A 15,993-nucleotide genomic window follows, 5' to 3' on the forward strand; every position below is an offset into this window, starting at 1 on the left:
GCATGCGCTTTGCCCAATCGCAGCCTTGAATTTGAGCGCGGGAAACTCGAAAGCTGCCGCGAGGCTCCCAATCGGAAGCAAGCCACGTCTTGACCACACCGCTGCCAAGGGTGCAGAAGAAAGCGCAGGAAATCGCAAACAAAACAAGACCAAGATGGCGGCGCTCAGTTCGGCGGGAGAGAACTGGCGCGCGCACAAAGTTTGGGAGTTTTCGGAGCTTGCTTGCTGCTCCGCGGCTGCCGCAGCTTGTTATATAATTAATTTCGAGTATTTCTACGGTAAGTTGGGCATTGATAATTACAGAAAGGACATACTACTGGAATATATAATCTTCCAAAAACCGACTATTTCGCGATATTTCAGTTTTCAAAGGTCGCGTCCCCTCTTAAAGGGACCATGAAAAGCTACTTACGAAGACAAGAAAACGTGTACAAGCAATAAGTACGCCATCAGTCTTCGCAACTTAAAAATTTTCAAGCTATCTTTATTAGCACTGAAGATATGGACGATTGAAAATGATGTGCCTCCTCTCCCCCATCAGCTCGGCCCACACCAGCGCATAAGAAAAGAATTAAACAAGTCGCGATGGCGCCCCATCACAACCCATCTCGCCTGCCTAACTTGGGAGCGTCATGCAGTGAGCGGGTGCGCCTAGCTAGATTATGTAATGTCACATGGGAGGTTTGCGTGCTGCGCGTGGACATGAGTTGCTCCAATTGGCCGCGAGCGGTCAGCAGGAGTTCTTTTTAAAAATTGCTTGTAAATTATGCGCTTCATGCAAAGCTTTCAAATTTGACTCAAATACTCATAAGGACCACCTCTATGGATTTAGAGCATTAGAATAGTATGACAGTTAGCATTTCAGAGGCCCTGTAAGAAGAGTGGTCTTCATTGGGCAGTTGGCATACTTCGAAGGAGTGTGCACTCATTTCATGGAAGCCGGAGGTCGACACTGTCAAACAAGTCTTGCTTGAGGCCTACAGGTTGCTCCTCAGTCTTTGCCAGTTTATTCAAGGGACCAAGCTCTGGGTTTTAAGAGTCCAGTTTTTGCCTGCGCAGCAGAAACCTTGCTGCCAAAGATGCTCTGTTCTGTAGCAGTTTTTTTTTTTCTTTTTTTAATACATAAATGATTTTTACCAGGAATTTGTTGACCATTGCATTGGCTGTTTTATGTATCATGATGATGGTAACCATGATCAGCTAGTGTGATGGCAGTGGCTTGTTGACAGAAGTACAGTGAAATCTCTTTGCTACGAAACAGCATTTATGAAATTTTCAAATTAATAAATTTTTAAAGTAAGTCGGCAAGGGTGACATTCTCGCTGTACACAGCCAAAAGCACCATCAAGAGCTTGGGTTAGTTCACTGCTAGTTGGCAGCACAGCCTCTGTCTCCTCACTGTCTGAGCCCGAGTCATCACTTTCAAGCACCTGGCAAACAATTTCAGCGTCGGTGAGTTCAGCGCATAGCTCGCTGTCAGCGTTGCAAATTGCTCTAGCGTCACTTCCATGGCAACAACTCCTGCAGTGCGCAAGTGCTCGACGAGGGGCTATCATCGGATGACGACGGCACTTCATCTCTGATTGTGAAACCCACGTGGCAGAAGCAATTCCGCAGTGTCTCCTTGGTCATCGCCTTCCATGCATCGGAAAGCATGTCAAGTGCACACAAGTCGACACTGTAGGTTTTGCCGCTGTCCACACATAACACCATGCGACTGAGCACGCGTGGCCAATAGAGGTGCTTGAATGTCTGGATAACGCCTTGATCCATGGGTTGTAGTAGGGACTCATACAGCAAAACACACCACACGTGAATGGCGACCGCTGTGACTGATGACTGTGCACGACGGCAGCACGGCAGAGCCGGCGGGATGGTGCAGCAAGCTGTGCCTGCTATCGAGGCTATACCGGGTATGCGAGGTTCTGATGGTGTGATCAGCAGACGATATGACATGTGGGTTCGAGGTTGCAGAAGAGCAAAATGGCACCGGCGTTGTTTGCATTTTCGGTAGTTCTTGAGTCGTGAATTGAAAGAAAAAGTCCAGAAAATCGAACGAGAAGGATTTCAAACGTATGAAATTTTGGTGACTCTATGGAGTGCGTGGCGGTGCCATGGCAAGGTCCGGATTTTCAAGCAGGTCCGGAAAATTGGGCGACCGAAACATCAGTCGGCGACTGTAGCAGCTTTGTTTTCAGTTGGAGTGGCCTCTGTGTTTAAGAAGTGGTATTCTATCAAAACGGCTCAAGTTCTATTAGTCATCAGTGGGTTAAAGAGCTTTCAGAAGTGCATACATATGATATTTAAAACTGCAATACAGTAAAAGCTTGTTAATTCAATTTCACAGGACAAAGAAAAAGTTCAGTATTGGTCTCAAAAAAGAAAAGAAAAAGGAAAAGCTGACAAGCTCCAGTTACATTGCGGTAAATTTATTTGGTGAAAAATAGGGTGATGGTCAACCTGCCTTTTAGGAGAGAACAATGGGCTAGTGACTGTTTTCGTATTCCTACTGGTGCTTTATTGCGTGCAAGCTGTCGGGGGTGCGTCAAAGTAGAACTACGCGAAATTGGTAAGGGCTTTTGAGGCATCTTTCATGGTGAGTGCCCCTCGCATGCAGTTAAAAAGTGCGACCTGCACCCATCTGACGCTACAACTTTGCATGCGAGTTGGCTGGGACTGCGCCAACAGTAAGGCTTCTGCGTATGCTGAATATGAGCACTTGGGTGCAAGTTTCGGAGGTCAAGGAACTGAGAGTAGATATCTACCACCATGGCCGCTGATCCCTACCTTCCGGTGCCACTGGCTACCGCTTTGGTTATGCTGCTGGTTCTGCTTTCAGTTCTACCTGGTTTTATCTTGTCTCCATGCTCTTATAACTATAGTGCCCTATTGTAAGGGCTTTTCTTTGGCCATGTGCTGGGCACCAGGCTGCCCAGACGTGGTGGCAGGTGTAGTTAAAATTGTCTGTTGTGGAACAGACTTGCATTAGAATTAAGGGGCTTTTTTTATATATGTTCTTCTGTGAAGCCACGGCACTTATACTCTCTAGAAAATAGTATTGGGAAACTGCTCAACCAGTGCCATAGGTTTCTTACCAACAGCCAGCCACCTTTTTGCGTGTACTTCTAAGCGGGTGCAACTCAGTCTCACTTGTACTTGACACAAGTGTGGCAAGAGGTGGTTGCGGCTTAGCTTACGTGTTGCGGTTGCTCTCAAAACTTCTTGATTACTTCTCGTTTCAGAATCGGTAGTTCTCACTGCAGTACAGTCAACGACTAGGCTAGTTGCACGATGAGAAAAACAGCGCGATGGATGAAGCACAGAATGGCAAGACACGGAGCATGCACTGGCTTCTGCTCGTTTTGTTCCTGCGTTGTGCATTTCTTTGCTCTATCCATCACTGGATGTGCAGTGCCAGTGGCTTTGTTGTGACACGGAGGAAGACACATAAAATGCCAAAGAAAGTGGCACCATTTGCTATGCTTAGTATTTGTGGCATCCTGTGTTCTTAGCAGTGCGAACTAGTTAGTGCTTGTAGTTGCGAGCATCACTGCTACTCTAGTATATGTGGCCCCCTTTTGAGAGCACCCCTCCCTAACCTCCTTCTGTGTGTCCCCTACAGAACCAGGAGGCCTTTGTGCGGATGCTGAATGAGCCGAGTCCGCCTCCAGGTGGTGCCAGCCAAGGGGGCGCAGGAGCACCAGCATCGGGTGGTCTTGCTGGCCTTGGCAGCGGTGGCGCCCCCATTGAGGTCAACTACGGACAGGTCACGCCCCAGGACAAGGAGGCCATTGAGAGGGTGGGTAGTCTCCTGTGGTGAACTCTGCTGGCTGGCTGCCTTGGAGCATGCCGCTGGATTCAAGCGAACACAGCTGAATCCACCCCAGTGCAAGCCATCCCTTAAAAGAGCATGGCTGTAATGGGGGCATCATAACATTAAAACTGCAGAAACAACAGAACGAAGACAACACAGGGCGGTATTGACAGCTAACGTTCATTGGAAACACGACTTGCATGGATCAGACACATGTAAACACCAACAGTTACAGAGTGGGTGGGTGTAAACATCAGCATACAGAGCAAATGGCCCCGCTGGGGTGGCGCAGTGGTTACGGCGCTGGACTACTGTGCTCAAGGAAGTTGGATCGAACCCCGATCTCGGCGGCTGCGTTTCGATGGAAGCGAAACGGAGTGGCGTCCGTGTGCTGTGCACGTTAAAGAACCCCAGGTGGTCAAAATTTCTGGAGTCCTCCACTATGCCGTCTCATAGCCTGAGTCGCTTTGGGACGTTAAACCCCACAAACCAAACAACCATACAGAGCAAATGCAAACGTTACGATAAGAGTCACGATGTAGATGGCATGAAAGCAGGGAAAAAAGACAGTCAACATTAAAGTGGGCGGAAATGTGAGAAACAAGTCTGGAGTACCAATACCAGTCAGCACAGGATGGCATAAAACTGGGCAAAGAAGACTCATTCCAAAGGAGCACAATTTGGACAAATTCAGCAAACAAAAAAACTCTGTCCTGTCTTTTCCATGGTTTTAATTTTACAATGTGACGTCAACCCTTATTGACCACACTACAACACACTAGCAGCAGAGACTAGCAGAAGTTGCACATGGGGTCAGCTGACCACTTTTTTCATTTTCCCCTATGGTGGCTAATGATGAAGCACAAGAGTAGTGTCCGGCAGTGGACTTCTGAAGCGTGCTTTACTTTCCCAAGCCCTATAGACAGCGATTGCCTTGCCTCCGATGTATGTGCAACAGTCGGTGGGCTTAGTTTGTGTGTATACCATAAAAACCCGCATATAATGCGAGGTGTAATTTCGGAATAGCAAATATGGAAAAAAAAAAAAAAAGTTTTCATCTGCGTATAATGCGAGCAAGGAAAGATCAGCAGTACACACACGTGATGGACTTTTTTTTTTTTTTTTTTTTTTTTTCAGTTTGAGAGGAGGGTTCAATACGCGGGAACAAGCCGTCTCTTTTTTTTTTTTTTTTTTTTTTTGCCCAATCAGTCGTCAAAGAAAGCACGCGGTCAGCCATGATCATGATTTAAGACATTTTAACATTGTTCACTTCAAAAGACGAAAGACGTTTGCTGCTACACACATTCGAATTAACTGGATAACAACACCGACTCCGTTGAGTGCCTTCTCGCTGCCGCATTGCACGAAAAAAAAGATTTATTATAAAATTTGGAAACAGCTTCTTGAAGAGGTGAAGCCAATTCAATTGAATGCGAGCCACAGTAGCGACAGAACGTAGTTCTCGCATCAGCACGACCACGGCTAGGCCTATTCGCTACATAGCTCGGCAACGCACGTGAAATGCACGGCAAACACACAGAGGAACAGGTAGTCGAAGCGATCACGCTAAAGGGGAAAGAAAGCACTCCGGCGGCGAGCAGCGACGGCAGCGACATTGTCCCGGAAACGGAAGCTGCGAGGCAAATAATATAGCCTTGATCCAGCATCAGTTTAGCTTTGGAGCGACACGCAAGGCCGGCACAGGTTTCGAGGCCATCAAAGGAAAAAAGTAAACAAACAATATGGCGGCGACAGCGCTCAAAATGTGTGGCAGTTGGCCTGGCTGACGCTTGGAATGTCCGAAAAATCAAATAGCCCTCCTTAGAGTGTCCGAAATTTTGAGCAGCGTAATACATTGACTTTATAAGGTATGTCCTGGGGTCGGGAAAAAGTCCGAATAATCAATCATGTCCGAAAAATCTGTCGTCGTCTGTATTAGATATATGCGGGTTTTTACGGTACTTGTGTAATGCATTTTCATGAATATGACGAGAGTTTCTTCTCTCAAATCATGTCATTGAGAATGTGCCTTGCATAATATTAAGGGGGGAGGCTACCCTTGAACACCAACTTTTTTATTTCTTGAGGTATTTGAATGAAATTTTCAGGGTATGCTCATAGTACGCACATTTGAAGAACTACCAAGTGTCATGGAGCTGGGCTCATCGGTTCTCAAGTTAGAGGAGTATATCAAGATAGTTTACATAGGTCCCTAGGGGCGGGCCTGAAGAATTTTCAAAATGTGCTAGCAGTGTGAAATTTGTTATGGTCATTCCTGGATAGTTTCCCCATAGCAAGACAATTCCCTTTTTCCAAATTTCCTCTCTGAAAAATTTTAGTACAGCCCCAAATTTAGTGTTCAAATTTACACCTGACTTAACGATATTTTAATTGACTGCCCCTAATTACGCATGAAATATTTTGAAAAAAACGAATTGTCTTGCCCTCAGAATTTTACATAGGTATATAACAAAAAAAACCTCATGAAAATCCAATAAGCGGTTCTTGAGCTATGACTTTCCCTAGCAGCCACACCGTGCAAAAAATTGATTCTGAGAAAACGGCTCTCAAAGGTTGAGAGAACAATAACTTTTTTGTTTGTCAAGTTATCATGATGAAATTTTCAAGACAGGCTCATGACATTAACAAATGAAAAACCACCAAGTTTCATAGAATTGTGCACGCTAGTTCTCAAGTTACAGAAGCATATCAAACTGGTTCGAATAGGTCCTTTATATCAAGCCTGGAGAAATTGTGAAAGGCACTGGCTTTGTGCAATTTGTCATGCTGATTCCTAGATAGGTTCCTCAGGGCAAGACAAAGCCCTTTTTCTAAATTTTCTTGCTGAATAATAGCATAGAATTGGATTTTTTGTTATCAATTAGACCTATGTTGATTAACCAAATTAATTATGACAATTCCAGACATAATATTTTGAATACATGGGCTTGCCTTGCCCTCAAAAATTTATTCAGGTACAGTCGAGCCCACTTATAGAGGCCCCACTTAAGACGAACACTCGCAATTATCACGAACAAGTCCGGTGCGGCCGTCAAAATATACATTAGGGCTATGGCGCTCCGTCGATCTCGGCTACAGCGAACATCTGTGCGACTAGCCGATCGGCTACAGCGAACGCCTTGGTGCCGCGGACCACTTTCCACATTCTGAGATCCGTCGATCCTGTGCTCTGCAAGCCGCGGCAATCGGCATTCCCGATTCCCCCGCGGCATTTCACCCTAGCATGATGGGCGGCACAGACACAGCTAGCGGTTTCCCTGTTTATCTATCGCGGCATCTCGCCGGAGGAACGAGGAGCGGCCCAAACGCGACAAGCGACTTCCCGGGTTATCTTCCGCAGCATAAGCGCCGAAACGAAAAAAAAAAAGAAAAAAAAAGCTAGCCAAGTTTGCACTGAATGCGTGTCGCACCTCGAGGCATCGTGAGCGACCACGCAACGTTTAACACGTTGCACGAAACCGTTCAGAGGGCACGACGAGAGATCATAAATCCGGCAATCGCAAAAATGGCGAAAGGCGAACAGAACGTACGAAGCACAGACAGCCAACAACGACAGCAAGCAAAGAGCCGTAGCAGACGACGCGGGGAGGCAGAGACCGACGCGTCAGCGGCTGCAGCAGCCAATAGTAGTCGCACGATCCCCCGCGTTCTCGCGGAGCGCGCGCTTTGCCCAATCGCAGCCTTGAATTCGAGCGCGGGAAACTTGAAAGCCGCCACGAGGCTCTCAATCGGTAGCAAGCCACGCCTCGACCGTGCCGCCGTCGCCGCCGCCGAGGGTGGCAGAAGAAAGCGAAGAATTCACAAACAAAACAAGACCAAGATGGCGGCGCTCAGTTCGGCGGGAGAGGAATGGTGCGCGCGCGAAGTTTGGGAATTTTCGGCGCTTGCTCGCTGCTCCGCGGCTGCCGCCGCTTGTTAAATAATTAATTTCGAGTATTTCTACGGCGAGTTGGGCATTGATAATTACAGAAATGGTAGTTTATAAGACATACTACCGGAATATATAATCTTCCAAAAATCGACTTTTTCGCGATTTTTCGGTTTTCAAAGGTCGCGTCCCCCCTTAAGGGCGAGGGTTTTATAAGCCCATTAATTTTGTGGCTTGACTTTAGCAAGCATGCTTCCGTGCCTAGAACCTCACATGGGATTCTTCTGATTCAAATTAACAGGCCAGACATTGATAGTAGTAGTCTTGGCAACTGTATGTGACTACTATACTAAATGCTACCAAGACACTGCACCTCGTTTGGAAGTATATGAAATCAAGAGAGATGCCTCATGAGAGCTTCCCAGTGATACAGTGAAAGCTCGTTAATTCGAACCTCGATAATTCGAACTTTCGGATAATTCGAACTAGACTACTTGGTCCGGCCAAGCTCCATAGAGATCTGTGTATAAAAAAGCCCATTAATTCGAACGCGAGTCGGCTCCGCTACGGATAATTCGAACTACGCGCCGCCGCGTCTGGGCAGCTTAGCGCACATTACGTGCAACAAAAAAACAAAGTAAAGAATTACCTCCGCAATCGAAAGGCATAATTATAGGCTGCGCACGTCCAAAACGGGGACAGAAGATGGAACCAGGTATAACCATGGAAGAGTGGGTAAAACTTAAATGGCGCCATGACCGGCGCAGCGGCCGGCGGCGTTTGAGGGAGGGGATGGCAGCCGCGGTAGACACCATAGCCGCGGCAAGGTCAGTGCATGGCCGCGCGGCAGTGGCTGCCTGCTCTCTCTTCTGCGCAACCTCCGTAGCTCGCAACTAAATACCGTATACACACGTGTAATGGCCGCACGCATGTAATGGCCGCACCCCGAACTTTAGAAAGAAAACTGGAAAAAAAAAGCTTTTTAAAAATTTCCCGAGTAAAAGCCGCACCATGAGATTCAGGAAGTAGGGCAGTGCCGTCTACTGTGCGGTGCAAGAAATACGGAACGTTTTGTGGTTACTGCCGCCAGGTGGGGCCCAAAAATCAAGTGAAAGCCAAAATGAAGCGTAAGGTTAGAAGTAGAATTGCCAATAAGAATTAAGAACAAAATATTTGAGGAAAAAATAAAGGTGAGCTTGGGGGCAGCGGCCACCACCTCCGTTTCAAAGGGGGCGCTTCTAGCCGCAGCGATGCCCGCCCGTTACAAAGGGTGAGGCCAGCAAGTCCTATCCAATCCAAGTCTGTTCGCTCCTCCGTTTTACAGCCATTTCCTCGATCGCCCAAAGCATATTACGTGCGATCTCGCAATCGAAATGCATCGCTGCCCTGATTTGTTCTGCGCTCGTGAGCTGAAGATTTTCTTTTTCCTCGATGGGAAAATATGTTAGTTATACCGCTCACTTTAAGCTGAAAGTGATTCACTATGCGAAAAAAGAAGGAAAAAGAGCAGCTGGACGAAAGAGCGTTGACGAAAAATGTGTACGGCGATGGTGCTCCCAAGAGGATGCCCTCAGGAAAACAAATGTTCAGAGGCGCGCTTTCCGAGGGAAGCAGAGCATGTATACGGAAGTTGAAGACTCACTTCTCGAGTACGTGACGGAGACGCGGCGCAACGGCTTTGCTGTTTCGACTGAGATGTTGCGCATGAAAGCGCTAGACATTGCACGCAGCAAGGGGATTGCGGCTACCGTGTTTAAAGCCAGCAATGGGTGAATTTCGCGCTTTATGGAGCGAAAAAAACCTGTCCATTCACCGTCGCACGACGATGTGTCAACCTCTACCTGAGGAGTATGGTGAAAAGCTTCTGCAGTTCCACAAGTTTGTTATCAACAAGCCCAGAGAACATGAGCACCTTCTCTCTCAGATTGGTAACGTCGATCAAACCCCGGTTTGGTTTGACGCACCCCAGAATGTGACAGTCGAGGCGAAGGGGAAGAAGAGCGTGCACGTGCTTACATCGGGGAGCGAAAGGCAGCGATGCACAGTGATGCTTTGCATCACAGCGGATGGACGAAAACTACCGCCTTATGTAGTTCTTAGCGGAAACTTCTACCTGCGGAGAAATTCCCTGATGGCATCTTTGTTCGTGACAAAGGATGGATGACGGATGAGCTGGTGACAGACTGGTTGAAGTGTGTTTGGGAGAAGCGACCAGGGGCTAATCTTGCAACGTGTTCTCTACTCGTCTTAGACAGCTTCAGGGGGCACCTGACAGAGAGCGTGCGGCAACAGCTCCGCGCATCTAACACGGACTTGGCCGTCATACCTGGAGGCATGACCGGCATGCTTCAGCCGCTAGATGTCTCCGTAAACCGCCCTTTTAAGTGTGGCTTTCGGCGTGCGTACAGTGAGTGGATGGCAACGGCCCTCCACCAGAAGACTCCAACCGGCCGACTGAAACGGCCATTGCTTGTGGCCGTTTGCCACTGGATACTCGAAGCGTGGGCCACGGTTTTGTTCGAGACTGTGGGAAAAAGTTTCAAGGTGACAGGGATATGAAACAGGCTGGACAGTACGGAGGATGACCTCATCTGGGACAAGGACGAGCCTGAAGTCCCGATGAATTCGGAGGAGGACGACGACGAGGAGTGATGTTTTGGACACGGGACGAGCCTGAAATCCCGACGAATTTAGCGGAGGAGGACGAGGAGTTTTTTTTGACAATAATAAAGGCAGGTACCACCGCAAATTATTTTTTTCGCTGTCTTTTTTCTTACGTAATCGCCGCACCCCCTGATTTTCACCCCAATCTCGGAAAAAAAAGTGCGGCCATTATATGCGTGTATACGGTACTCGTCAATTCCAACCCTGTTAATTTGGAAATAGGGATAAGTACTGTCGGCACGGTCCCAGTCAACGCCCATAAAAAGGCTATGATCTCGGACGGGCGCTATATATTAAACTTTTTTTGCTATAGCCACTCATCCATCCACGCATCAGTCGTCAACGGAAGCGCGCGAGTCAGCCGCGATCATGGCGCTAGCTTTTAGCACCGTTCGTTCTGATGATTGGAGTGGCAGTAGACGGCGCCCATCCCAGTTGCTCATAGCATGATAAAGCGAACATACTGAAAAGGAAGCTTGTACAACCGGTTAAGCGCTGACACTTTGCCAAGTCCGCTTCCCTCCAACACGCCGCTGCGCAGCATCTTGGCGCACTGCCAAGAATTGTGTTGTGGACTGTGACAGCGAAACTGAGGGACCCGCTAACGACTGACGCCTTTTTTTTTTTTCTTCAGACTCGTAGGGCACAAATCGGGGCTGGGTGGGTTCATTATGCGAGCGAGTTCGTTACGCGACTAAATATGGTACATTTATCATAATACAAATGGTTCTGGTCAGTTTTTTCGAGGCCATTCAACAATTCGAACATCGGATAATTCAAACTTTTTCCCCGGTCCCGTGAAGTTCGAATTAGCGAGCTTTTACTGTATTCCCATATTCCCTGTCACCCTGAAAGGGCCAAGCATTCAAAGCCGTCAACATCAGACAGGTAGCGGAGCTCCTTGGAGTGAACTAGAAAAGGAAAGACCTGAATCATTGGGCCAGGAAAAACCTAGTTTCTCTACAACGTTACCAGATATAGACAGTTGGAAAACTGTGCTGGGGCGCCGTGCTGCGAAGCAGGCCCAAACAATCGCCGGTCTAGCATGAGTTGATCGCAAAGTGACTGCAGCACCCCTCTCCCCTGCTGCGGTAAATGGGTGAGGCCATTGAGCTGATACACAGGTGGAAATTTTTAAATGCTACTAACCTTCTTCTTTCAGCAATGCGACAGAAAATAAAATTGCGTTTGCCTTTTTGACGCACTTTTGTTCGCATATGAAAGCCACTATGTCTACTAACGAGTCTGAAGCAATTAGGTTGCAGATGCGGCTCAAGCATGTCGTCTGCATCTGCTACCTGCCTGCTCAAGATACGTCTGCAAACGCGGTGGCGTTCCATGCGTACAAAGATGTGTTCAAAAAACATAAATGCAATTTTATTTTATGTTGCATTGCTGAAAGAAGAGGGTATGTAGTATTTTAAAATTTCCACCTGTGTATTAGCTCAGTGGCCTCACCCATCTACCACAGCAGTGAAAAGGGGCGCTGCGGTCGCTTTACAATCAACTCGTGCTGAACCAGCAATCGTTTCGGCTCACTTCGCACCGCGCAGTTTTCCAGCAGTTTCTCTACTTTCCTCTTATAAAGATGGCATTCCTAGTTCAGTAGAAGTGTACAGGTCTTTTAAGTAACTGCAATGATATAAAAGACATTCCCTGTTTCACTTTCACTGGTAGCACTGTGTGTACTGGAAACCAGTCTTGGCCCACAACACACAAATACACTGAAAAAATACAGTCGAACCTCGTTATAACGAACACAGATACAGCGAATTACCGGATATAATGAAGTAAAAGCAAAGTTTGGTTGGCTGTGCTTTATTTCTATGGGAGTTCTATCTTTATGACGAAATGAAAAACTGAAAATTTGACACTAAACCGGTTATAACGAAGCATACTTCGTATTCACACGACTCAAAATCTGCAAAGAAGCAAAAAAAAAAAAAATTCAAAACGCTACATTTCGATGAAAAGATACAGCGCAGAGAAGGACGAGGACAAAATGAAGACACATAGGACACACGAGCGCTGACTTGCAACAGTTTATTTCGAGCCTCAGAGCCTTATTATACAGATGAAACCCCCAACATCATACATGCGCCGTAGGCAATACATTCATATCTTGTCTTAAGTATATCAACTCCTTATAAGTAAGAGCGATAGAAGGCTTGGCTACGCAAGACCCACCCAACCGATCTATCATTTCAGCTTCTATAATCTCACGAGTCAGTTGACATCGGTTTTTTGCGATAACATGGCATTGTTGGTAGTCAGGATGGCACACGGACATTTCATCTGGATCGTGTTGGTTTACATTTTCATCATTACAGTTTAGTTTACATTTCCTGCAGTGTACATCCAAAAACCCTCCTCACTTTTCAGACACATTGTAACAATGTTCCCGGAGGCGGTCGTTCAAGCACCTACCGCTTTGCCCTACATAGCTTTGCCCACATTTCAAAGGGATGCTGTAGACCACTGAACACGAACATTCTACAAACTTTGTATGGTGGTTCTTCTTGCAATTGGGGTTTCTTGAACCACCGGGCCTTGTCAATCTTCACAACTTCTGCAGCTTATCGGGGGCAGAAAAGACAACTTTCACATTCCCCCGTTCACCGATCTTTTTCAGGCGATGAGACAGGCCATGAATGTACGGGATCACAGCAATCCGCTTGTTAGTAGGCGGCAGTGATTTACTAGTTTCTTTTGCGCACAAGCGCTTAAGTAGGGTTTCGGCGACACTGATAATGACGTGTGGGATATCCCGCAGCTCGGAGACGAAGGATCTGTTCATTGAAGCTGGCAGCCATAAGTTCAGGACAAGATTTACACAGGGAATTTCTTAAGCACAGTCCCGCAATACCCCTCTTTACAAGTTTGGAATGTGCAGACCCAAATGGGAGCAGTGGCTTATTGGAGCGAGGTTCATACTTCCAGTAAATCTGTTCGTTACGGAATAAAAGCCTGATATCCAGAAATCTAATGCTGTCGTCAGAAGGCATCTCATGTGTTAATTCTAGAGGCGAAAAACCTGCGCGTAAAAAGGTTAATGTGTTAGCAGCTAGTTCTTCAAATGAGTCCGAACTGCAGTCAAGGAAAATTAAGAAATCGTCAACATACCTAAGAATCTTGGTTATGTTAAAATTTGGTAGACGGCTACAAAGGGCTCTGTCAAGATCAGCTAAAAATAAATCGCTAAGAACTGGGGCTATACAGGAACCAATGCAAATTCCTTCCTTCTGCAGATAAGGTTGCCCCTCCCATTGGATAAAAGTTGACCGGAGATAAAAAATAAGGAGTTCCAAGAAGCCACTGCTGGACATCCCGGTCTCATTCATAAAAGCTACATTTCCAAATGTGTCGATGCAGTCCTGGACACAAGAGAGCAAACTTGACTGAGGCAACGAGTAGAACAGATCCTTAATGTCTACTGAGAACGCCCCGAGATTTTTATGCGGAAAACACTCTAGGTAATTCAAAACGGCGTCAGAATTCTTAACTAGGAAAGGGTCGTCAATGCGCAAAAGGTTGAGCTTTTTCTGAAGAAAAAGGACAATGCATTTTTGCCAAGTGCCGTCTTCTGAGACAATTGTCCTGAAGGGAGTGTCAGCCTTGTGCGTTTTGACGCTAAAAAAGACATCTAGATAATCTCGGTGACAAGCTTCTATGCTCTTAACAACGTTTTCTAGCTTCAGCCTGGTACAGAGCTTCTTTTCTTGAGTTTTTACCCTTGACATGCTTATGTTCTTGCGAAGAGTAAAAGAATTCGAAACAGCCTCTAAGGCTTTGACATTAAAAAACCCGTGAGTCAGCACAGCTAAGCCCCCCTCCTTGTCGGCAGGTAGAACGCAAAGAGCGCGATCTTTCAAAAAGGACAAAACGCGCTTAACAGGTACCTTCGGTACAGGCTGCTTGCAGTGATTCAACGCATCTATGCCGTCCGACACACAGCGCAGGGAATCCTCAGCGGAGGCACGCCGAGACACTTGTCGAACAAGGGTGACGAGCTCTGGGGCTGTCCTTCTCTCTTCGACTGCGAACTTCGGTCCCAGTGCGAGCACCTTCTGTACATCTTGAGGCAAGCTGAGTTGTTCAGGGACATGGACAGAACCATGTGACACTGAGCGCTTCTCAGGGAGTGCTCGACGAAGCTGCCTGAGTTCAAGCTCGAAGCTGCCTGAGTTCTTTTACTCCTCGCAAGAACATAAGCATGTCAAGGGTAAAAACTCAAGCAAAGAAGCTCTGTACCAGGCTGAAGCTAGAAAACGTTGTTAAGAGCATAGAAGCTTGTCACCGAGATTATCTAAATGTCTTTTTTAGCGTTAAAACGCACAAGGCAGACACTCCCTTCAGGACAATTGTCTCAGAAGACTGCACTTGGCAAAAATGCATTGCCCTTTTTCTTCAGAAAAAGCTCAACCTTTTGCGCATTGACGACCCTTTCCTATTTAAGAATTCTGACGCCGTTTTGAATTACCTAGAGTGTTTTCCGCATAAAAATCTCAGAGCGTTCTCAGTAGACATTAAGGATCTGTTCTACTCGTTGCCTCAGTCAAGTTTGCTCTCTTGTGTCCAGGACTGCATCGACACATTTGGAAATGTAGCTTTTATGAATGAGACCGGGATGTCCAGCAGTGGCTTCTTGGAACTCCTTAGTTTTTATCTCCGGTCAACTTTTATCCAATGGGAGGGGCAACCTTATCTGCAGAAGGAAGGAATTTGCATTGGTTCCTGTATAGCCCCAGTTCTTAGTGATTTATTTTTAGCTGATCTTGACAGAGCCCTTTGTAGCCGTCTACCAAATTTTAACATAACCAAGATTCTTAGGTATGTTGACGATTTCTTAATTTTCCTTGACTGCAGTTCGGACTCATTTGAAGAACTAGCTGCTAACACATTAACCATTTTACGCGCAGGTTTTTCGCCTCTAGAATTAACACATGAGATGCCTTCTGACGACAGCATTAGATTTCTGGATATCAGGCTTTTATTCCGTAACGAACAGATTTACTGGAAGTATGAACCTCGCTCCAATAAGCCACTGCTCCCATTTGTGTCTGCACATTCCAAACTTGTAAAGAGGAGTATTGCGGGACTGTGCTTAAGAAATTCCCGGTTTAAATCTTGTCCTGAACTTATGGCTGCCAGCTTCAATGAACAGATCCTTCGTCTCCGAGCTGCGGGATATCCCACACATGTCATTATCAGTGTCGCCGAAACCCTACTTAAGCGCTTGTGCTCAAAAGAAACTAGTAAATCACTGCCGCCTACTAACAAGCGGATTGCTGTGATCCCGTACATTCATGGCCTGTCTCATCGCCTGAAAAAGATCGGTGAACGGGGGAATGTGAAAGTTGTCTTTTCTGCCCCCGATAAGCTGCAGAAGTTGTGCAGATTGACAAGGCCCGGTGGTTCAAGAAACCCTAATTGCAAGAAGAACCACCGTACAAAGTTTGTAGAATGTTCGTGTTCAGTGGTCTACAGCATCCCTTTGAAATGTGGGAAAAGCTATGTAGGGCAAAGCAGTAGGTGCTTGAACGACCGCCTCCGGGAACATTGTAACAATGTGTCTGAAAAGCGAGGAGGGTTTTTGGATGTACACTGCAGGAAATGTAAACTAGAC

The 15,993-nt window shown here is 46.7% G+C and overlaps 1 pseudogene across 1 annotated transcript in view; it reads left to right on the top strand.

The window, feature by feature from the left end:
• Positions 1-15,993, top strand: part of LOC146180880 (lysine-specific demethylase RAD23B-like) — an 85,293-nt pseudogene that overhangs the window by 56,578 nt on the left and 12,722 nt on the right. Inside the window, exon 8 of the transcript XR_014700127.1 lies at positions 3,623-3,799. The product of XR_014700127.1 is annotated as a lysine-specific demethylase RAD23B-like (transcript). The remainder of the gene's footprint in view (positions 1-3,622; positions 3,800-15,993) is intronic.

This window comes from Amblyomma maculatum, chromosome 8 (assembly GCF_055883805.1).
Source record: "Amblyomma maculatum isolate TAMU_Amacu chromosome 8, ASM5588380v1, whole genome shotgun sequence".
Classification (NCBI taxonomy): domain Eukaryota; kingdom Metazoa; phylum Arthropoda; class Arachnida; order Ixodida; family Ixodidae; genus Amblyomma; species Amblyomma maculatum.